The sequence below is a fragment of the Varroa destructor genome, unplaced genomic scaffold, assembly GCF_002443255.2.
Source record: "Varroa destructor unplaced genomic scaffold, Vdes_3.0 BEIS01000005.1, whole genome shotgun sequence".
Classification (NCBI taxonomy): domain Eukaryota; kingdom Metazoa; phylum Arthropoda; class Arachnida; order Mesostigmata; family Varroidae; genus Varroa; species Varroa destructor.
Genome location: NW_019211458.1, coordinates 26,262,794 through 26,286,507, shown reverse-complemented (window position 1 = coordinate 26,286,507; position 23,714 = coordinate 26,262,794). Strand labels below are relative to the sequence as shown.

General features: G+C 43.3%; 1 long non-coding RNA gene across 1 annotated transcript in view; it reads left to right on the top strand.

Moving 5' to 3' along the window:
* The window catches only part of LOC147755482 (uncharacterized), a 40,557-nt gene extending 17,120 nt beyond the window's left edge, over positions 1-23,437 (top strand). Inside the window, exons 2-4 of the long non-coding RNA XR_015329218.1 lie at positions 9,566-10,229; positions 22,529-22,669; positions 23,277-23,437. This is a non-coding gene — a long non-coding RNA (uncharacterized LOC147755482). The remainder of the gene's footprint in view (positions 1-9,565; positions 10,230-22,528; positions 22,670-23,276) is intronic.
* The last annotated feature ends 277 nt before the right edge of the window (positions 23,438-23,714 follow it).

Genomic DNA, 23,714 nt, shown 5'->3' with positions numbered 1-23,714 from the left:
TTCCAGCAAGTCCTGCATGGACGCTTGAAGAACTTGACAACTGTGACATAAGGTTTGATACATACATGTAATGTTTTTTCTCGTTGTATGGCATAACCTTATAGTTGATAGCAACCGTCGTTTTATATATCCTAGCTCGTTCTAGTACTGGACGTTACATGACGATAAGTCCTATTGAAGCCGTTAGCTTGACAACTAATTAGCCTGAAATGCCAGTTCATAAAATATAACTCGTGCCATAGACGTGACTGCCAAGGTGTCGGGGCATACAGATTCTATACAAAAAAATTGTTTAAGAAGACCAAAGTAAATATGAGGAGGACACAAGAATATGCGTTTACTTCTTACTGTATTAATACGCTGCATAGTGCGATGAAAGCAATTATATGTGGTTAATAGGGTTAATAGATATAAGAAGTGGTTACTTTTACGAGCCCCTAGAATGATTATTATCATTTTAGGAGCATTTCGGTGTACATCACATTATATTGCATTATGTACATTATAGAAAAGTGCAAGATGCTGACCAATTACGTTTCTACAATTTGTATCACTCGTTAGACCGACACGGTATGAGATGCACGATATGCATTCGTTCACTCTATATAACCAGACATAATCTGCGTGCACAAAGGCAGCGGCCAATGCAGAACAAATTTCGTCTGCTGCTTCTAGCTACGAAAATCTTGCCGACCCCGCTCGATCTAGCGATCAGGTAGTATGCTGATCAGCAGGCATTACGCCTGATCCCCCACCTACAGCAAGCGATTTAGGTGAAAATTAGTAATAATGCACTTCGAATATTTGGTGCATTCCGACGGATCCATTGTGTCGAATGTGTGCGTTTGTTTGATAAGCTCCGTTAGAAGCGTGAGGACAAGAAGGCATCGAAAACGGCGCAAAAAGCTTGGATTAAGACGATCGCCATTGCGTGACTCTCTTATTTCTTTCATGCCTTCAGATCGGTCCTCTTTCTCTTTCCGTTCCTCTCTGAATCTTTTTCACTGTTTCTTCCTCTCGCAGTCACGCTGTTTTGTTTGTCTCACGCTAATGAATCACATCATAATCGTTAAGTGTGCTCCGAAATATCGAAGCCTCTTGCCCGCTAATCCGAGCCAGTCAACTTTCCTCGATTTATCATCATACCTCGTAATACCACCTTGACAGAACTACTTTGCCCCAACGCCCTGGCCAAGCCTCAAGTAGCTTTAGCTCGGCTTCCCGAGGGTAAGAGAAAAGCGCTAATTGAACACTGTAGTCTTTACTGCAGTAATATTGGACGACGGCTTCACTTACAGTATCGTATGGGTAGTTTGACTGAATAATGCCCCCTATCATTGCGACTACCGCACTAATAGGTGGTTCGCCTACATAGAAGTGTCATTATTTCCATTTGTAAATGGTGACAAAGCTAAGGAGAAGCTCGATGTTATTATGATCGATTTCAGAAAAATCCTCCATTTACATGCTTGCTTGCTGTGTACCAGTTGGATTCAATGTTAGGAATATGTGTGCAGACATCAGTTAGTGCTGTGCTCCACCTGATCATTCGTAAGAGATATAAGAGTCACAATTACGTGGGAACTAAGTTTAACCTTTAGGGAAATACATAACTTCTCATCATTAACCACTGATGTACTTGTTAGGTATTTTCTAATTAAGAAGATCCTTTTTAATTTAAGCGTTTAATTTTCAGATGTCCTATTTATCGAGCCTTAGTTTGCAGCTTAAGCTCCAGCAGTTCTTGTCTTGCTACTGAAGATAAGGCCGTAGGACTATAAAGCACAATAACCTGGTAATGTACACGTTCATAAATGTTTGGGTATGTGCACTCACCAGTAAAAATCGTAATATTTGCAGCGGCCCTTAAGAATCATTCAAATGGCACGTTTTTATAGAGAGTTGGTCGAGAACGTCGCAATGCATACCTGATCCCATGCAAACCTTCTTTTTTTTAGCAATTACTATGTCAACTACTACTTTAATGAGAAATCGTAAATAATCACCCCCCGTTCGTTACACAATAAAAGTGGTTTGGTTGGATTAAATTAACCATCCTACGTAGTCCCTTTTGGAGTTAACGGGTAAATATTTTGTCAGTACAGCAGTCAATGAGGGTAGTGTTTGGAACTTTGTTTGGAAGTGAGCATGCTCGAGATGAGTATTTGATTTTTGAGCTCATGTTTGAATGACTCTTTTGGTTCCAAGGAGTTTGTGGCACACAGAATTGAACTTTCTCGCAAGTTCAACTAATCCAGCATGGATAAAACTGAACGTTATCTTGCAAATAAAATATACACAAATGCCCATAAAATAAACTGATAGAATGGACAGAGACCTATTGAAAAATGCAACGCTATCTCCCATTACGCGATGTTTGCGTTCAGAGACTAAACATTTGCTTCGGTGATAGTACAACAATCTCCTATTGTAGTCCTCGTCTCGTATTGAGATCATATATGCATATCTTTTTTCTATTCTCTGAAGCATTTAATGGTAGGATTATATTCGATGTAGGGTTATGTGCCTGTGTTGACTGATGAACGTCTACATCGGCATCTTATTATTCCGATACCCACCATGGGAAATGCTTGCGAGAGTATGAAGGTAACATGTATAGAAAATATATAATAATTGAATCATAATTTTTCATATATAGTGCCAATATTGGCTTTGTACTAATATTGTAATATACAGTCGTACACTAGGTTACAGATTCATACGTCTACGCGTCTTAGGGATGTATTCAATGCAAGCTATACAGGATACAAGTCAGTTGTTATGTACTGGGCCTATTCAGCATACCTAGGGTATTACTAGACGCCTACCAAAGATTTTTCATTCCTAGCCATACTCTGTATGGGGGCATTCCATTAGTACTGTGAGCGACCGCTACTGCTGCGTCATCTTGAAAAATATACGCGTGCCTTTGCTGCTGTCTAACGACGAGGAAAGTTTGAACTTAAATTTTGAGTGACGACCGCTGAAAGTTCGTCCGTGAAAAGCGAGGGGTTTCAAGAACGGTCTATATACATTGCGTCGCTTTTACGATTTGGCGAACGGCATAGGAAAGCGTTTTACGAACCTTGATCAATGTCGACCTGTTGCTGACATGACACCCCCCTTTTTTAAAAATTTCGAACAACAATGTTCCGCTAGAGATTTCTGTATGTTTTTCGTACGGACCCACGGGAAGAGAGCATAGAATAATTCTGCTCGCAGATACTCTGTTGCGGTCTTGTTCGCTTAGTCCCTAAACTAATTTAATATGCTCATGACAAAACTAGATAACAAGGCTGGCTCACATAGAAGACGAGATTAAGTCGTGCGGGGATTTTCCTGGGTTGCTGGTGACATAACCTTATAGTCGGATCAGTGATTCCTCCTTATTTTTAACAATTTACCAATTTGCAGCCACCGCAGAGAGATTGACCGCATTCATTCTCACTGGGGTAGTCTTGCCCACGCCCACAGACAGAACTTTCAAAGCGAAACAAAGTAGTTCCGAGTGTTAGAACTGGAAAAAGTTGGAAAAATCATTCGAGCATAGACAAATAGTCTAGCGAGCGTGTATCTATAGTCAGCGACGCTTATTTTCATCAATCTGTCCGTCTCTCGGTAGAAGGGCGAAGCATTCTTTTTCATTTCCGGCAGATGATTTTCTATAGTTACGTGATATTCATGATTGACACATGGAAAGGTCTTCGTGATAACGCTTCTACTTTGAGCACAACGAGTGCTACAAAAATCTGCCATAGATCTATACGTCACAAAATGACCGTTCGTAATATGGCTGTGAACGGACAGAAAGCAAGCCTTGGCGAGCCGGAGATAATCCAACTACAAATCACTTTCATAACCTATTCACAAATTACGTTTAAAATTGTCCATAAATAGATATTTCCATAATATTGTATCTAAATAAGCTCATTCTTTATTAGGGTTCGGCTGATTGGTGAAGAGCTGTCTCATATATAGAACAGCGTTCGGCGTATAATCCATTGATGAATAGAAGGTGCGCAGACTGGTAAAATAAAAATGTACGGTACGAGGCCTGTTGGAGAGCGGTTACTTATTGACGTCGTCAGTTTCGGCGGTCTAAAGTATGCACTCCGTGTTTTGCCTTTGGCCTAGTAAATACAAAATCCGGATACGAATCGGCAACCGATACTCATTAATGTGTACGTATGTAGGAAAATAATTAACACATAATGCTATATAATTGTTTAAGAAGGTTATTTACTGAAGCTTGTTCGCATGCCGAATATTCACATACCCTTGGTCGGCGCCTACCTAAATTAGTTAATTATCTGTAAAATACATGATCCATTTACAGTACAAACAAACGAACATAATGAAATGGCGCTGTATCCTCTATTTTTACACGTAAGACCACTAATTATTTTCAGTAGTTGATAATTTTGCAAGGGGACTGACTTCTCTTAAGCGTATCCACGATTTCACGTTTTCGCGGACACGACCACCCAAAAGCAACATATTAACTTACTTAGACCGCAGACCTATACACACCTACAGACAGTTTTTGTACCTGCTTAACTTTTAGCATATTTCCTCGGCTTCATGAGCAGTCACCGCTTCGGAGGCTTATCCGGAGTAATCACCCTTTTTAGATTTTTCCTCTCTAAGCGCAACGTACCGGGATGTGAAACGGCCTCCACAGTATGTTCGATATTCATATGTTCGCAGATAGTCTTTATATAATTGCGGCCATACCTAATATAGGGTAGTATATTATCTACGTTAAGTTTTTCCGCACGTTGGTCATTCTCGCTAATTTTCAGCGGGGTCTTTCTGCTAGCCACGGCGATAGCATCCGCGCGATCTGTTTACGAGAAGAATGGTGCCATGTATTCATCGCCGCTCATAGTCATTGTTATACTGTCGCGCTGTTCTTCACTCTCGTTCGGTATGTGTCCTGTTGGCACCACCTCTATGGCTGGTACAAGTGCCTTCAGGTACAGAAAAAGCAGAGACTTTTTTGTGAAATTGTGCCCATGGTTTGGGACGAATTCAACATAATTGGGGGGGGGGGGGGGGAGAATGTTAGCGGCGTGGTGTGTAACCGCCTGAATCCTGACGGATGTCTGTATGTGGTCTCCGACAGGATGGCCTGCTTTTGCTGCCGGCTCACACTCCAGTGTCGTCACTTCAGCCGTCACAGTGCTGTGATGTGATCAGTCACCGCCGACTGCCCAAAGATCCCACTCTTGCTCCGATTCGTTGTCTGGACTCAACTTAGCCTGTGGTGAAACGGGCGGTGATCCTCTATAGAAATGCAGGATGAAGGCACGAGGGCTAGACAGTCTGGAAGCGGCATTCAGGTTTCAATCAAACATCGTTCTTGTCACAAGTTACCGTTGTGGGACTGGCATCCCGAGTGACATCGCTTGCTGGCTTAAGCCTTCGGTTGGCCCTTTGTGACAGAGTGGGTATTACTGGAGGTGATTAGCAAGAGATGAAATCGTAAACAGACATTGCTGATACGATTCAGGATTGTAACTATACAACACGTTTTGTCATCAGACAACTTGTCGACTTGGTAATCCGCGGAACGTAATCTAATCTGTATGAGTCCTCTGACTACTAGTTTCGATAACGGCTTTACTTCTGTTATTATGGAGGCAGGTAGTGGGACAACGCAGCAAGACCTACTACGTACGTTCGCGGTGGGTAAGAAAGCCAGGAACTGGTCACCAAAGCAGAACATGTTAAAGAAGAAAGAATCGGGCATAAGCGAACCGCACACACTGATAGAGAATCATTTTCCTATGCACCTATGGTGTATATCGGTACATCAATACTAATCTATTTCAAGATATTTTCTTCTTAAATCTTATTGTTCTGAAATTTTAAAAGAACAAGTGATCTCACTTGGTGGTTGTAGTCATCAATGTGCCTGAGCGGCATAAGTCATAGTAAAACCTGTAGCTTTCGTTACTAACCATGTTAAAAGCTTGTTATCATGTCCGCCTGGACGAGATACCCAACTGAAAGCTAATCTGAAACGTTGGAAGCGTGGTGGCCTTCACTGCTTTTCCCTTTCAACCCGTAAGGCTAGTCACTGCTTAGGAAGCATCCGGAAGATGCGTTCGTCAAGGCGGTTTAAGGTCTGTGCAGTACATCAGCAACTGCACAGTACTGCACCGAACTCCAAGTTGTGGTAATTTTTTCCTACAAAGTGAGGACGAGAAGGTGGCAACTAATTTGTGTCGGCCTCCGAAGGGGTATAGGCTGGTATAATACACGCCATAGAAGCTAGACAGGACCGTAAATAGATGCCTATTGCAGTCTATGGAATATGGTTACGGCACAAGGTTATCGCTCCGAGTGGCGTCGGGTTCCACTATTAATTAATATGCACACTGATGTACCACGTTGGCACAGCGGCTTCTCGGCTCATAGGCGTCAGTACCCGCTGGCAGCAGCCACCAAAAGTTGGCCGAAGATCAAAGCCGTTTGAGAGGAATGGACTAGTAAGCGAGTCGTCATCCACAGCCCAGTCGGGACCAGACGAACCGTGCTATCTCATAAAATTTTATTACATTTAATATTTTCACATTTAGCTTTTACTTATCATAGCTGCTGCTGTTGACGTATCCATCAGCGACGCTACTACTGCTGTAAAGAGCCGCACCATTTTTTCTTTGCTCAGTCTCCAGTAACGGAGTATATTCCTATCGTTCCTAATTCACGAAGATTCAGAGAACGAAAGTTTTGACGAAGGTAGAATAACTTAAGCTCTTTGGAAATTACTAACGCGAGACTAAAAGCATGTGTCTACGCGTGTGTGTATGTACCGAACAAGCAAGCGGCGCTACCTTGCGGCCTGTTGAATAAGAAGGCGGACCTTTTGGCAACAGCTGTAGCCAGCCCTAGAGTCAGTCAAGCTGCAAAATCCATGGAGTTTACATCTGCCTGCGGCGAAATACGGTTTTTCATGACTCGATCTGACGGGCTACGATTGCCTACCTCTACTGTTGAAAATAGTTAGTACCATTGATAGGGTTAGCGGTGTTTTTTTTTGTTCGGTAGGAAATGACTATGAAAAATTTCATGCACTAGTTCCAGGCTTTGCGCAGAGGTCTGTTGCCTCTTGGAAGTAAGGAAATCGTTTGTCACCCTATTCTGCTTACTCCATCGAAACCGTTTGAGTGTTGCTTCAATAATATCGCTAAATAAATATACGTTTTGAATTTCATGTCTTACACTGCTTTAGCTAAGCAATGTCTTAAACGGCTGGCTTTTCCCACGAGGTGCCTACGCTTAGTTTCAAATTTGGATCACCTACGTATCCATAATGGCAATGGTACCACGACGGTTACTACTGTTAATCCTGCTAGAACGGCAAACATTCACCAGTTGGCCGCTCACTGGGTTACGACTGGCGCTTTTTTTCGTTTTTGGCCGTTCGATACGCACACTCGCCTACCTATCGAGATCACCTTACCGCCGAGAACTTGGATATAGCCATGGCCCTTAAACTAACTCTTTGAGTAACTGGTCGAAGTAAAGTAGGTCGTTGGCTTCCTACAGTTCAGCGCGTTCATACGCATATGCATATAATCAGGGCCTACAAAAGAAAGATTCAAACACATCAAATTCTATTCTCACACACTCCCAACGTATATTCATGTTGCATTTGCTAACTGTAGTAAATAAATCTTTGGTGCTTATTGCTATCCAAATGTCAACTCTCGTGCTTTCTGCCCATTTGTCATACAGAGATTGTTTCGGTGTCAATTTCAGTTCACTCTCTTCTGTAACTGATGACATCGAGTTAATTTCAAATGTCTTTTCTCAAAAGTAGCCAGACGACTCGGTTGCACCACTAATTACTATTTTTACATAGACACAGCGGTACAATCACATATACAGTTGAGTGTTCGGCTATCGCTTATACCAGCAGCGTATTTGTAGGCTGTACAACATGTTTTTTCCGCATTCGCAGGGAAGGCAAACGCTCGAACGGAAAAGAAGAATCACCATGTAAATTGATACTCCACTCAGAAAGTTGCGTATAGAAACACCGGCCGTATCGGCTGCAATGGTAGTGGTATTCAGAACTGGAGATCCTGCTTCCCTTCACTTCGATAGCACACGACTTCACTGGGTCCCGACAGTCTAGCCACATTGTTGCGTTGCTGGCTGTCTGTCTAGCCTACTGATACTAAGCGACCGAGGCGAATACAGCAATAACAGTAGAGAAGAAGGGCTTACTCGCCCGCAAGACCCAAGACGAAGCTGGTCACGAGTGGTAAGGCGACTAGAGTGACGGAACTTTGGGTTACAATGGACTTGCAAGCTATCCTTAGCCTGAACCTGACTGCCCCTTCGGTTACTGTTGAAAAGGAAGCTACATAGTACGAAGCAGGAAGCGAAGAATGTTGTAAGGATGTGAGCGAATTGCTCACCGTTCCAGTTGACCTGCGAGAGATGATCTCGAGTCGCGCTGAGACGTTCCACCCCTAAAGCCGCTTCTTCCTGCTTCGACGAAAAACGACCTAAGATCGTGGCTCTATCCTTACCCACCGCTAGGCCTTTCTCTATTGCTTTTTCTTCCCTTGCTTCTCGCTGTAATCCCAAGTCGCTTCACTGCTGTTCAGACAGGACCGCGCAGGCCGAGTCCTCTTCGGACTCCTAGACTCGTTTCCCGCCATTCTCTAAGCCGTACACACCTATTTGCCTATAGCCGGCCTTTTCTTTGTATCCATATTTGGCCACGGCAACAGCCATTATAGCAGCGCATTTTAGCTTGCTGAGCTATCTCGTTCGTCGAGACCTACTTCGTTTCGTCGGCTCTGGCGGCCTGGGTTTCAACAAGTTGCTTGCCGGATTTCTTTCCTATTCCTCCATCATTTTCTTGTTTCGTGTTTTCTGGTCGAGCATTGCTGTTGCCGCTGCTAAGAGAGTATCGACCCTGACTACTGCTTTTTCAACACTTTCATGTTCCCTATAAATATGAGCCGAAATGCCAGCTTAGAAAGGGTATTATTATATGTAGGGTTGAGTATTAGATGTTGCACGAGGAAGAACTTGTTATTTTCTATATTTTCTCTTTTAATTCTGTCTTATGCCCTCGTTATTTGTATATGAGCTATCTGGAATATCAATAAGTCAGTAAAAGCCGTTTGTTGAACTCCATTAGTTTCTATTATGTGAGTGCTTGTTAGCCCGCAATATTTATGGATATTGACGCGTGGCTTCTCTAGTAAGCTTGTTTCATACTGAATTAAAACCGAGGTCTGCCTTTTCCAAAAGTATGCATAGGATCATGTACTCTTTCATTTGCTTCTAACTTGACTAGCACACATATTAGCCTGCTGAGGCTGTTACTTTCTGTTTAATGGTTTGCCTAAGCTTTACGCAAAAGCCGCCGTTCAAGCTTGTTTCTGATCGCACTTTCTCTTGTGACGTATTTTCTTACTATGCTTCATTCATGTGTGTTTGTTTACATGTTTATACGACGGCCAATTTTTCCGGCAGACAGCCTACATCAAACCTCTAATGGTTCTTTCCGTTCGTATTGATGACTCCTTTCTTTCAGTTTCACTCGCTCACCTTCTTTCGACTTTTCTGAGCGCTGCCATCTATACGTCATCACCGCCAGCACGGTCAGTGCCATCAAGCTGTCACCGCTATGAAGCTGGTCGACGATTCTGATATCAAGACAACTTGTTGCTCACTGCCCTTCACCAGCTCTGTCCATCGCCAAGTTCTAATTTCGCACAGTTGTCGCACTCATAATTGTTGTTATTGTTGTCTTTCTTATTGTTAACAACAATGTTCCGCGGAGCGTCCTGTCGTTCGTCGCCTTAAGGGCTCTTAGATATAGCACTGATCGTATTTCATTTTTTGCCCCAATGGATAACCTGCAACTGCAGACGAATCGAGGGACGGTACAGCGACAAGAACGCACTTTCTCAAATCGCACACTTGTGTATTATGACTTTTGTTTGGGCTGTGCTTGAATATCAAGATAGCAACCCTCATCAAACCAAACGTTCTTCGTACTCTTACTGAAGGAGAAGCAATCAGATAGGCAGACAAGAAATACATTTTAGACGGCCCAATCTGCGCCACTTCGTGGATACTACGTACTATGCAATCACTAGCAACGCCTGCCGAAACGACAGTCAACGTATATGAAGACTAAAGAGTGAAACTGGTTTGTAACCGGACCTAGTAAATTATAAAGCCGTTAACAAGAGGTAAGTTAAATTCTCAGATGTCTAAGTATCACTCATTAACATCTAACGCTATTTCCGTTTATCACCTATGTTCCTTTTATCATTCCAGGAACAATTTTTAACACTTTCCTTTTAAGTGTAACCTTCAAAGTGGAAACTTCAACATGAGGTTAAAGCTTTCTGAACCCAATAACACATCCGACCGAAGTCGTACAATGGTTACCGCTATCAACGCAGGCCTTCGGTCCTGTAATTACGAATGTGACGCATTTCATTTATGTGGTTTATATGCGGAATAAGCCGGCCTGATGCCTTGTCTCAACCTTTGCGTTCGAACTGAGGTGAGCAAAGTTTCAGGTGTGTTCGATTCCGCAAAGCACAGCACAGAATCAGCATAGAGATTTAATGTTCTTTGACATCTCTTTAAGGGTAAGTATTTCTACAATTTTAGAGGGGTTCCTATAAACGTACAGTCGTTGCGACCGGTATCATTCAGTGAATCTTACGGGTCCAAAATAAAAATACGTTGGTTTAGTCATCACCGCTATTTGGATGGATCTCAGGACAAAGACAATATGTAACTTCTGCTGATTTCTACTAGAACTCTAGATATTCTGTCCTTCGTCTTTACGCAACAACACTTTGAACCGCGTTCTGGTCTCGTGGTCGCTTCAACAACCGATACTTGGGGCAGCTCCGCAGCCAATGGAAGCTCACCGATGCAATAGACACGATGCAGGTAAATGCGCTAAATGGGGCAAAATGAAGTCGAACAAACCGGGATCCATCTGATTCTACTCTGTTAGGGAAAAAGTGTTTCAACGGAACAGGATACAGTACACATTGTGTGCAACTACACACAGGGACTAGATGGCGGAAAAGGGGACAAAAAGATTGTACGAGAGACTGACCGGGGCCATCCGAATCGAAACAGACTGGCTTATGTCTGCCACGCGAAGAAAAGCTCACTCAGTTGTCGTTACTCGGAGGCTGCTGCCAACAACGTTCATGGTAATGGGTTTGGTCAATCCGCCGACTATCCCTTGCCTACGCGGTCTGTCACTAGTAAACCGACGCGTTTTTGCCGGATGGGTGTGACGTGCCGTAGGTTAGTAAAGCGTCCATTTGATTTATCGACATAGTTTCTGTAATTCTATTACACCCCCTTTCGTTCCTCCCGTCCTTTTTTCGGATGCGTTCAAGGGATTCTGATTCCCCTTTTCCATCATGTAGTCCCTTCGTCCACAGAACCAACGCGACTCAGCCAACTTGTCTCACATACGGAGCACCCTTAGTACACTTCCGCATACCAAAACCCCAAAAGGCCAAAACTTCAAGACCACTGCCACACCACGCCCACCTTCGCCTAAGGAAACGAGAGGAGTTCAGGAAGGCTGGTGGGCACCTAACCTCAGCATAAAGACCAAACCGACTGCCACCGCTACTGCGCCAGCGTCAAGTAGGAGACCTGTTGCATTACGTTTGCTGTTGGATTGTTGGCTGTGATGGGAGTCAGGCCGGTGGTGGTGACTGCAAGGCGCGAGCAGCAGTGATGGTGGCCGATCCCCAAAAACCAATTTTGGCAATGCAGATAGAGGGAGGTCATTGAGGTCGAAAGTGCGCGATGCAAGAAACGTCATATGGATTTTGGAGGACTTTCCAAATCGTAGGGCTTCGCGAGCCTCGAGCTAGTCCTGAAAGAGCTTACCAGGTTAAAGATTTGCGTGGCGTTCCTTCAGTCCCCGTTAGTCTCTGGTGTTGCATTGGTCATGTCCCCCTTCTTCTATTCCCAGTGTAACATTTCCAACGTAGCGGAGCAACCAGAAAACTAAACTCGCAGACTCCTGTTGGTTCGCCTTCTTCTCGTACAATCCACGTGGAAAAACAGGTCAACGAAGTGAAGGTTCTGGTGTCGTTGTTGCTCTTGTCTACTCCTGCTATTGCTGCTAACCGACAGGAATCCAAAAAGTTGTGTGGTCTATGTTTTTGTGTATATGAGCATGCGTAAGCTCCGACCCATCTCGTCGCTGCCCACCGCTGATGTTGCTATTGCTGGGCAAAGACGGTGGCGTCAGCCGCCGACGATGACGATAGTTTCAAACGAAATCGCTCTTTTCTTTCCCCTTTATTCTGCTTACTCCGAAGGCGCTGCGGCCGGCTCCTACTTTACAATTCAATTTTCTGCAATCTCTCCCATACCAGCCCACACGGCGCGCTACTACTGCTACTGCCGCCAGGTTTCGCCCGCCTAGACAAGCAGCACGCTTACTCTCTTTTTGCAGCTTGCAAGCTAGTGTTGCTCCATAGGCGCTCCTTCTTTGTTTCTCTATCTTTAAGTCTGCTTCTTTCGCTCAGCCTTCATATAGCTACCACACTGCCACAAAGAAGGGCTGCTGAATTTCTTCTTCCCTGTACCTTGAGCTATTAGTTGCTCAAGAAGAGATTTGCTTGCCCCTGTGTTTGCCCCTGAAGCTCTAACTCTCACCTAACGTCGTCTCTTCTCTAACCTGCCACCGACCCGATTTCTATCAGCAACTACTACTGCGACTACTCAGACCCGGCAAAGGCTGTCCCTCGCCACACTACCATTCGTTTATACCAACCAGCATTCTATTTGCACCCGCCGAGCTTGGCTGTTTGCAACAGAGTGAAGAAAAAATGGGGTAGATTCGGGTATAGCATGGAGGCAACAAACACCCCCATTGAACCAACTAGACCCTACGCTGAACGAGCCACCTTCTTCTTTTCGTTCAGTAACAGCAATACTGTGAATTGCCTATTACGACCAATCTCGCACGTTTGCGGCTGTCGCCGCTCTTGCTTCAATCTCCCTTGTTCTCCAGCTTCCGTGCTTATGCAAATGCACCGCAGGAGTTCGTTCGCAGCCCTACTAAACTAGCAGTGGTTTCGTCGAACAACGACGTCTGTTGGGCTTGTTGGCCTAGTTGTGACGACAAGGACGACGCCGCCTTTGCAAAATGCTACCAATGGTGGTAGTGTTGACGACCCCCGCAAGCATTGGGGAAGACGACATTCTACTGTACGAATGTCCTGAAAACTATGCGGCCCGTTGGTCAGATCCTGGTTCCCTGCAGACCATAGGGACGCGCAGCGTACTCAAAGCAGGGTTTTCTCTGCCCCTTAGCTATGCTGATTGCATGCGCGCTTTACCGATTAAGCCAAGCTACCCCGCTAGCTATGATACTATAGCTGGTTAGTGCCATTCTGCAATGTAATTTTACGACTGGAGTGTAACTCACTTCAAAAAACCACTACGTGCCTCTAGTGGCAACAGTTCGTTCTGCAAACTAATTTACGACTGTAAGCTAAGTCCTGCAAGTGAGAAAACGAGCCCCTTCGTGTACGGCCAAAATTCGGGTAATGGTATGATGAGGGGGCACATTGCAGTTTCGAAACGGGGGCGGGGGGGGGGGGGGCACCCTTTTCTTCGTTCGCTGCTATCGTGACTAGCAATATGACAGCGACGAGGACAGGATACCGTCACGGGTCTTACCGAATCTCACCTAGTTGTGGCCAGTACCACCCTTGGCCACAGCTACATTCGAGGTAAGAAAAAGAATTCTACGCCCATAAAGGGGATGTCGACAGCGGTTGCTGAAACGCCTAAAAAACGTGGGGTCGCTGAGTCGTCAGCCACATATGAAATCCTCGACGCCTTTTGGAGGTTCGAATAAATGGGGGGAAAGACAGAAGGAGGCGCCAGGCTTGTCAGATAGCAGAGAACCGCATTTATTTTTAGTCTTATTCACAGCGGCTTCTCCCCTGTTTCTAGCCTATAGAACCACCACAACGTTACTACCAACTAGCTCTTCAACAGTGGCGGGACCATAGGCAACTGTTGGGTTGGTCGTTGAGCTCACTTTTTCAGGCCTATCTTTTCCAAATTCGCCGTTGCGAATCCATCTCAGCGACAAAGAGCATAAAATAAAAGAAGGCAGGGCTATCCGTACAAGTGTGCGAATACCCTGTGTCTTGCTTTTATAAGCCTTAGATGTATATTGTGAATGGCTATGTCTTTGATAATAGGCTAGAAATCGATCGGGCCGCAGCTATTGATAGCCTTAATAATTATCATTATATTTATCCGTCACGTTCGACTATATTATCAGACGACAGTGCCCCCAATTCTAAGGAGAGCTCGTTAGCCATTTTATCAAATGACGCATATTATATATAAGCTGTTTTTGAAGCTAAGTCTTCTATTGGAGGGTCTTCTGAATTCGTGTACGGGGTCCTGATACGCCATATGGCTCTGTGGCAGACCCGTACGGCTTCCATTAAGTTTGTTCTTTGGCAGTTGTCCTCTCTAACTGAATGTCGCCTTCCAGTCTCTGACCTAGATCTGGCGCTGCCTCTATATTTAATTATTATTATTATTCGTCAGCGTAAGCATATGTATATACAAGCATCTTCTAGGAAAAACCAATATCTATATATATATATATATATACAGTTGAATAGCCTTACGGGGAAGATAGATCGATGTGCTTAGCAGATCGTCTGCTTTTTTTCACGTTGGCCACTCCCAAACCCTACATATGAAGGAGACAGGTCCCACCTCGTCTCGTCTTTTAGCCTTAGGTTTTACGGTTCAGTCAGGTCCCAGATCGGGACACCGTCCTCCCACGAAACGTCAAGAGTTCGTTGTTGGCTATCATTGTTGGACAAAAGAAGTAAACCGCGGGGAGCATAGACGCTAATACAACTAAATAAAGTAGCAGTAGTCAGTTATCTCGTCAAACCGTTAAGCGACCGCAGCGGGATTTCATGCAGCGGCTGTGGCCGAAGCAACAGCGTAAGCGATAGTGATAGGGCAAGCCTGTAAGATCGCTTCGTTACAGAGGGGCATAAGTATAAGCGCGAATAAGGATGAAACCGCGAGGAAAACTTACCGAGTCTGCCGACCGCGAGTGCCGGGAGGCCTTTACCTCAGCGGGAGACTACGGAACATCCGTAGTTGGGACGACGACGGAACGACTAAGGCGGCTGACTGGGATACTCTGCCACGACACGAAGGTATCACAATGGTAGGCACCGACAGCGGCAGCATTGTAGGGATGGATGCTACGGTACTTTTATTCAGAGCAGTGGCTAAGTGACAAAACAGCCGCCGCTGCTGCTAAAAGCCCGCATCGCTTCGTGAGCTTCACCGAACAGTTTTTTTCCGTTGTCCTGCTGTCTACGTGCATCTCTACAATGGCGCTTTGCCTACGCCATTTCCATTGCGAACGCTGCCGTTCCTGCTGCTGTTATCGCCGATACTTATACCTGTGCTTTCTTTGCTCTTGTAGCGCGTGAGTGCCTAGGAGTGCGGAACTTGTAATTCGGTTTCCGAGTAGTGAGCAGCCTTATGAAGCATTTGTCAACATTCATATGAAAATTTGCACATATGAGCCGCGTGCATTTGGGCGTATGGGCTGGGCTGAACTGTGCGACGGTTATTAGGCCTTACACGTGAAGCAACTTGTTTTAGGTAGCTGTCCGTGAACCATCCAATGAGGTCATGAAAACGGTGGTAGAGGTAATGTTAGTAATATGAGCGTGAAGCCAGGAACTGAGGTGTATTGGCTTCGGCTAAACTAAGCCACGCTATGCGTGGCTGCCATGCATAAATCGATTGCTGCCCTATGCGGACTGTGCTTTTTTTGCCCCAAGCGAGTCGATCGAGCTTCTGGGAAACTCGTGGTGCTTCAGGGGACGAGAAGGGGGCGCAAGAGTTAATATATGCTTGAGTATATTTAAGAGTGATGTCGTTCCAAAGAGAGAAAGGGACCTAGTGCTATAATGCCTCTGTTATTCTCATTCTTGGCCACTAATCACGTAGGTTATAGTTGTACGAAGCAAGTAGGCGAAAAGCTTGACGTAGCCACCTGACTTTCTAATGATGGCAAAGTAGCCAGAGAAAAACTTAGGCTATGTATCAAAGTTATGCACGTAATATCAATGTACCATAGATGTGCATTACATAGTTTCGAACTTTATATATATAAAGCATGTCTAATAAAGTGAGGTTTACATGTTGATTTTGTTTTGGCGTATAAAGCGTCTCGCAACAATACGACCGACCTACTTCCGGTCTGATTTTGTAGTCGCAAACTGTAGCCAATCCCATGGATAACATGCTTAGTTACCAAAGGTTATCTTAGCGACAGTTTTTCCTAAGCCAAATTAGCAGACCTTGCAGCACGTATCGTAGATTGACCTGAACTTTCTATTTCGGGTATTTTGTAACCGCAATTTAATGCAGATTCCAAGTAGCGGTGTCTCTGCGTTACGTGCTTTTCTCTCCTCGTTCCCCTTTCATTCTCTCCCTCTTTCTCTCTGTTAATTTCCTGAAACCGCGGATATAAACCCCTGCTTCTCTAGTAGAAAGCAGCTGCTGCATTATACTGCTCGTAGTTGTTCGTTTACGTCCAGCAACACAAGCAATGAACTATCGGTTTATAGATCTTGTCACACAAATGGCGCAATCGTCAGCGGCACACGATTCGACAAATGAGAACAGCTGTTAGCAGTAGTCGAGTCAAGTTCCGCCAAATCACAAAGGGCAATAGCGGCTGAACTCGGAAAATTAGCGACACCCGTAATAACTGGGCTACGATTGACACGATCGACCTCAGCTTATTTGCATTGTGCGTTAGAGCGTCGAAAAAAGGACAAAATAGGAAGCAGGGACTTTGCCGGTTCAACTAACAGCTCGAAGGAACTAAGTCGATGATATTAACGCAGCAGCGCTGATAGCATAGGCAGCTAGGTCATGTGATGCTTGTGACGATGCTGGTCGAGCAGGAAGACAAGCGAAGAATCGTCGTCCAGGAGTAATTATTGGTAGGCTGACCGACACCACGGAACGATACGTAGCAACGCTAAATAAAACACACATAACCTATGTATATCCGGCGCCTGTTACTTCCAAAACCCTGGCGAAGTATTGGGCGACACATAATTTGACAAAGTACAAAAGCTCTCTGGCAATAACAGATTTTGTCCTATGTGCCTACGTGAAGCCTTCGAAATTCACACACCAAATAGGGTCATTGTCACGACGTTTATTAGAACAATTAATTTTTTATTTAGTTCGAGCCCTTCGTTCTGCTCGAACGATTGTTGCGACCTCGATTCTTGTAAATACGATAATTTGAACAGTTACTAGACAATCATAAGACTTGATAGGAAGCGCAGTTCACATAACATCAGAAGAAAGAAACAGGTCTTAAGGCCGCGTACTAGCACGGAATACTGCGGTTCGTTGGGAACAACATGCGCATTGACTTACGCGGGTCGACCGCTCAGTTAAGAGTCGCTACAGCATATTAAGGCTCAGATCCTGGCGACGGCAACTCCGTGATATCGAAAACTGCTTGTGGGTTTGATTGTTCTCACTTTAGTTTCCCTTTGAACCAACGTCCTCCTGTCATTTCGAATTATAAAAGAGTTTTAAAACGGCTGCCCCAATCGCAAACTAGTAGCGTTTGAGCAAAGCCGGAGCGCAAGTGAAACCGGTAAAGGAAACTCTACACTGTATTATATCCCATCCCCGTAGAGTCATTCGCAAGCAGCGCGAGGCGGTTAATCAGAAGCACCGCAAGGGTCTGCACGGTGGGATTCCGTGGGGCCCTTGTCTGCAACAGTAGATGCAAGGGTAAAAGCAAGGGAGGCTGAGTTGCGATTCAACCAATGTTCACAGCGGCGTAGAACTGTACTATTGAGTAAGAATAGGTTCTCGTAGTTCACGGACCGACCAAAGGCCACTTTGGCTACCACAGCTGTAGTAGCATCCACAAACGAGACTTTTATTTTGCCTTAATACGCATTCAATCGAGCTGGAGGTGCTGGTGCCGCTGGTAGGTGTCCCTGCTTTTGCTGCCAGTGTTGTTGCAACGCCTCGCTCGGCACACGGCTGGACGTCCGACAGTATTAAAGAAGGCCTGGGAAATTTGAAACCTGAAGCGCGTGGAGGTAGCTAGGGGCTTTGTGGTAAGAAAAGGGGTTGAGGGGTTAAACCAGAGTAAGCAGAAGCCCAATGGGGAAGTCGAGTCGAGTCGAGCAAGTACGGTACGGGAATTCGTAGGTCTGGGGAAAGACGTAAGGTGAAGTTTGAAAGGCGCGGACAAATCCCCAGTGGCAATGATCAGAAAAGTGTCTCCTATTGGCTTGACTAATATACAAAATAGTTGCCGTGATAGTAATAGACGAAGTGGCCAACAGTAGTTAAGGCGGCAACGAAAAGAGCTCAGCAGCAGGCCCAGAACACCTTACCTATCAATACCGCGACACGAACCTTTTTGCAAACGTTGCGACCTAAAATGATTTGTTATGACGAACATGCGCGCAGTATATGTATCAGTAATTATTAGCGCATAATGATAAGGCTAATGATGCCTGGCATATATGAGAATAAAAGCTGGGATGGACATTTTAAGCTACTGATCGGCTCCGGTGGGTGAGCCAACCCAGATAGTAAACTCAGTAACTAACATCATCTTGTTACCTCTTGGTATAAAGTTTGCCACTCGTTGATTGATCTCTGTCGGGCCTAATGGCTCTTAATGGGACAATAAGAAGTCGGCTGTTACGTAGCAACAATAGCGTTAGCAAAAGAGGTGGAATAGAAGAGGCAATAGCCCTAAGAGGTTTCCTATCCCGGTACTTACCGGTAACCGCTGGCTATCTCTAACACATACGCACACTTTGTCGAGCCATAACTGGCCACTGATGACTGTTTCTATAAATAAGCAGGTAAAATTCATCAACATGCAAGCATATATATATATATATATAACATAAAGATACCTAAAACGAACCTAGAGACGCTATACAAAAGGTCAGACACGATGAATAATAATGTTTCTTTCCATATACTATCTGTTAAGCTCTTCTTAAAATAACCTACTGCAATCCTTGTAAAGCATTGTACATGGGCATTAAGCCACATTAGGGATGACTGCTTTTACACCATACAGCTCCCCGAGGCAGGTTTGTCTATGATAACATTTCTTCAATGTTATACTACGTTATAGTATTTCAAACTCTCATGTATCTAGGAAAGTATCTATTGCAAAAAAAAAGTCATGTTTATTGTAGCGGTTCTTTGTTAGTTATTATCTGTGTAACAGGATGAACAAAAGCGTGAAGTTTTAAAATGACGAAAAAAAAACATTTTTTACGCAAATTTACAAAATCTCACTAATGTTGAAGATTTTTTTTCACGGTTACAACAGCCCATTTCCCAATTGGTGAAGTATCTCGTGTTGGCTGATAAGCACTGTATGTCCTGACGTAACGAGAAAAATAGATCAAATTATGATTAGGTACAAATTTTAGCTATGAGCCACTTTTTACTATTGTAGAATATATACACACTTGCTGGGTACATTTGAGGGAAGCCTTGCAGACACTATCTGGGACCGATAACTAATCGTAAATGTACGTCGTGCATGAGGAAATGCTAACGAGGAAGATCTTCTTCAGTGCAGTGTGGCCTTTACGGACTCTGTCAAAGGCTGATTTTTTTGATGTCTCGGAAGGCCAGACACTGCAATGTTTTTCTGTCCAGAAAGAATTTCTTTCTGTGTAATATAATTGCAGTACAAGGTAACGAATAGTTGTCCGTGTAACGGCTGAAACCTCTTAGTACTTATACGGTCAATGTAGATGCTTCTCGTTCCCGAAAACAGACGAAAACTCTTTGCTATGACGAAGTGCTCTATCCGGCAGTGCTTTATTTATTGAAAACATTTTTTTCATTTGTGTACATCAAGCGCGTAAGCTTCAACTTAAGTTTTAAAGTACGAAGTTCAACGGCAATCGTGTAATGTTTAAATGTCTCTTTCGAAACCGCTGTATCTAACTGATTTCGAAAAACTTGTTTAGCGTTTACGTGCCATTTAATGAATGGTAGCCCCGAACTCATTTCTCAGAGACACACTAAAAAAAAATCTTCAATCGCATTGCAAACCGCAGGCGAATGAACAGTACGAGGCGCTCGATCTTTTCTACTAAAGAGGTTACCAGTTCAACCAGAATGGTACACTGCCGACCTAACGCTAACTGGATTAAATGTTCAAAATATTGTTCGTTTTTTGGACGTTTCGCTATAAAGATCTTTTTTACTTCTCACCATTCTGACTATTCTAAAACAACAACAAAAAAAAAAAACAGATCTATTCTAAAAGCTGTTGCAGAGGCAAACAGTTTCTCTGTATACATGCACTCCGACCTCTTGGAGGCCCACCGTATGTATCACTGGGCTTTGTTTTATTTCCAAATGATTATTATCGTAATTATCGATTCTGCTATGCTTTTATGATCAAACCGTCTATGATATTTCATTTAACAATTATCACAGCTATCTTAAACGTTAAATTACACAACTAGACATCGTTCCTTCGACAGTGAAGGCCGAGGTGTACGTATCTTTATAAAAACACCATTGACATGGACTAGGTCGTTATAAGGATCAGTAATTATCATAGGACTGGTTGTACCGTTCTCCTTAATTCTGGGCTTATATATATATATATATATATATATATATATATATATATACATATATACATATACGTGTTTACGTGTTTCACACAAGTGTTATAGGTAATGACTGCAAATATATGTTGACTGTGGACCATGATCGAGCCGGAAATGTTCCGAGAAATGAGAAAGCACAAACTGGTAGTGGCCTCTAGGGTCTCATCCACCTCGGAATGGTTTCCGAAGTGATCGTACAACCAATTCTGTTAGCGTTGTTTCGGCTTTTTTTTTTTTTAAAAAACTTAGGAACTTAAACTCTGGCTATGGTCGCTGAATATTATAGAAACGATGTTGTATGTTTGACGCGATTAATAAAATCATGGGAAGTATTACGAGAATTATCTCTTCCGATAATAACGTAGTAGTTATTTATTTCAAGACACTATGAACACTTCGGAAACTTCGTTTTCGTTTTTTTTTTGTAAATTTCTTCTTCAGTGTTTCGATATGCTCTACTAGTATCCTACATTTTTCTACAAGTTGGTGGTTTTGTTGGGTAGTAAAGCCATACCTATTTACCCACCCAGGCGAAGAGGCAACGTCTTTTCGTTACATTTATTATTTTCGCATGATGCGTTTTTCGCGACCGAGTGATCGTAGTACCACAGACCACTTATTTAATAAATAGCGTTTTGATTCTATCGGCTCAAATAAAATTAGTAATTTCCATTAACGATCTAATCTGGATCGTTTTAGTTACGCGACGCATCATCCATGTACCTCTTTCACGTTCAGTATGGCCAATCGTGTTGATAGCATATAGTTACGGTATAACTGGGATGGACCCAGATAACTGTTGAATAGCACACAGGAAGCTCATAAAGTTATATGGTGGAACTTTTTTAGGGTCTAGTCTAGCATCTAGTTTATGAAAAAAAAAAAAAAACACTGCTATATAACACTTTACTGAGACCGCCGCTTCTGTGAACAAAGGAACCTCACTGGCCTTCCCACGCGAGCAGGCAATAGCTTCTCGGGAAACGGATAACCTAAGATAACCTTTCTGTATGGATTTTGTGTTTTCCTGTGGAGAAGTATTAGATTAGAAACAACAGAAAGGTTCACGGATTGAATGAAAGGCTTAGCTCGCATAGAAATCCCAAGATAAACCAGCTAGAGTTCATATTTAGGGTTTGATGAACTATATCTTATAAAATGATCAGCTTTGTCAAGCTGTGAACGTAGTCAATGCGATTGATATACCCTTCGAACTTAAAAGGAACAAGTTTACACGTTAAATGTGCAGCTTCCTGAGGCACCGCAATGGTAACTTGTTCATCTAGAATCTTTGGAATAACAGAAGTGATCCAAACACGAGGCCTCACCCCCTTGGAGCAGCGATAGTGCGTTCTACCTCCTAAACATAATTTATACCGTATTTCATAAACAAAATTATTAAAAACTAGCTAACACCTATAGACACATTTGGCTTAGTCGACGAATCTATTAGTTCAGCTTGATCATATTTGCTGAGCAATTCATCTTTGACTTGTCACGCTCAGGCACGTCTTTACGGAAACACAAATACGATTTTCTACCTAAGTTCTTCTAAGCTTGCTAATTGTTTCCATTTTATTGTACTGTTTTTGAGTTACAATACTTATATGCGACTTCCTCCGTTCCATTTAAAATTCTTGTTGATGTTGTGATCATCAAGACTAGGGAATGAACGGAAATTAGGGGATGTTTTTTAAACTTGTTCTTGCGCATAAATAAATTTCCCTTGGGACCAAAGTGACCTTTGTGTATGTTTTATGATATGCCAACAGGTCGTGTGGCCAGATAGAGAAGTGTGGTTTCCAGTGTCTACTTCCGCGAGCATCTAGAATGTACGTGTGTTTACCATTAAGGTCAAAGACATCAACGTCACGTTTACAAAAAACTCTAAGGCGCTTGACGTCACCGAAAAAGTAAGCCTATACATTGCGCTAAGAGTAATATCCCCGAACGCATTTGCCTTGTAACTATCCCTGAATAACAATCGTATAACTACATTTACACTTTACTGTAGTACGTAAGTTAACGACTTTTTCAGATTTACAAGAGAAACCCATTGTTTGATTGGACAATTTCCAGCTGGTGTGAATATGTACAGTGTGTTTTTTCAAATAATAATCCATCTTCTTTATCTAACCCTATACTATTACGTACGTATTGCGAGTAGAATCAAAATGCCCAGTTTTTTCGATTTGACGTTGTTGTTGTTGTTGTCTTCTTACCCTGTTAAACGTGGCTGAACGCCGGAGAGGACCGTCACAAAAGCTCTCAGCTAATTCTAGTCTAGCTCCAAGTTATACTATTTCGCTAAAGGTAAAATGGGTCGACGTCTGCGACCTGGTCGAATTATGCAAGACAAATAAATGCTCGTTTCCTTGTTAGCAACGTGATTATATTCAACGAGAATTCTAGCAGAGATGAAAACAAACGTGTTTTTTCTTTCAATCGTCGATATAGCAGGAATAGCAGGTTCAAACTATTTGTCCTTTTTAATTGCCCCCACCCTTTCGCATTTTGAAGAAATGGGATACGAACATCCCAAACGACGTCGACGATGTACACCGTCACGGCCCAGGCTATACGCTGTAAAGGCTCTACGTCTCGTATCGTTTTACTTTTAAACCTTCTAAGACCTTCCATCGTAAACGAAAGCTCCGTCATGCGACTCCTCGTTATCGCAACACAGGCAAGTCTAATTACATGATATTGTTCTCTAAATAGGATTCGTTCATCTGTCCTACACGATCTATTTTCGTTAATAATCCAAGTTCTACTTCAGTGTTTTCTACTAAATGGTAGATATGTTCGGTCAGTGTGCCGAATGAATTATTGTTTGTTTTTTTATATGTATTATTACTTCATTCAAGCAGCCTTCTAGTTCACCTATAAATAATTCTGTCCCGTAACAGATCTTTGTTGTGACTGGGTCTTCTTTTCCGATGTGTGCAATTCGTGACA